Here is a 1,492-nt window from a genome sequence, read left to right as displayed (position 1 = left end):
CCAGTCTATCAGTCCAGTTTTTTTCTCTTACTCAATCGTTTTGCAAGCAGGTGTCATTATCTGTGTTCAGAGATATCTGCAGTCACTGCTGCCAAATAATTAGCACCAGGGCATTGTGGCAAGAAGAATTAAGACTGGAATTTGATGTTAGATCTCCTGGGGCCCAGCAGATGAAGGCTAAGCCTTGAAGGAATGATGCCCATTGTTCGTGATACAGTTTGCCCAGTTGCACACTGCTAGCTAACTTAGAAGTGAAAAAAACAACAACGCCAGCCTACGGTGCAATGTGAAAATTTGAAAGCCTAATTGCAGGATGCTCCGTTCCTATTTTATTAGGCATGTCATTGGCTCACATTAGTGTAACCAAGATCTAAAATTGTATACATCTCTGTGTCAGTCTGCTGCTCTCATCTAATACCTGTGCACGCCCTTGCAGGTCCAGTTTCTCCTGACTGCCATATCCCTCACTATTATCCTATAGCATCACCAACCTGTCTCTCCGTTTCAGGTGCCTGCTGTACAAAGATCACATCCTCTCTCTTGATGGATTTTCATCCTCTTAACTACTGCCTGGTCACGCCTCTCCCTTTTGCCTCCAAACTGCTGGAGCATGCATATGCCCGCACTGCCGAGGGCGGGTGCGCTCCCAAGGGGGGCAGAGCGTGACCTGAGAGGGGGCAGGGCACAGAGGGTGCCCTCCCAGGCACGGGATAGCAGCTCGGGTGCATGGAGTGGTGCACGCGCCCTGCATCCAGGGGCAGAGCAAGCCGCTGATGGCGGACATTTGGTGCGCCACCTGCCCACGACTCCCAAGCCTCCCCCAAGCTGTCAAAACAAAAGGGGAAGGGGGGGGAATGGCGCCATGAAAGCGGCGCAGCTCCCCCCTTACCCCGACGGCTCAGGGTAGGCTTGGGAGTCACAGGTGGGCAGCGTGCCAAATGTCACCCACCTCAGTGAAGACACCCGGGGTGGTCCGCCCCCACCACAACCCCTTCCTCCACCCCTACATGCCAGTGACCCATTTTAACACGGCTTCTGCTCTTTGAGCTCCTGTGAAATCTCCAAGACCCCCGGACAAACTTCTCATTGCCAAATCCTGGGATGCAGGCACATCGGGTTCTGCATTGTCCATGCTGAATGGCAGTGGCTCTTCGGGGTTTCTGGCAGGAGTCTTCCGTATCCTGCAACATGCCCCAGCCACTCTGGGTGGCTTCCAACATATATAAAAGCATAATCAAACATTTAAAAACTTCCCGAAACAGCGCTGCCTTCGGATGTCTTCCATAGCTTGTATAGTCACTTATCTCCTTGGCTTGGGGGTTGCATAACCTCCAACATCTCTCCGATGAAAATAGGGACATCCTAATGGACAGTGGGACATTCCAGGATCAAATCAGAAATCCAGGAGTGTCCCTGGAAAATAGGGACACTTGGAGGGTCTGGTCTTTTCCAGCCCTGCCAGGAGATGTCAGGGACTAATCCTGAGACTTTC

This window comes from Podarcis gaigeae (assembly GCF_964106915.1).
Source record: "Podarcis gaigeae genome assembly, chromosome: 6".
Lineage (NCBI taxonomy): Eukaryota > Metazoa > Chordata > Lepidosauria > Squamata > Lacertidae > Podarcis > Podarcis gaigeae.
Note: the sequence above shows the minus strand (reverse complement) of the source record.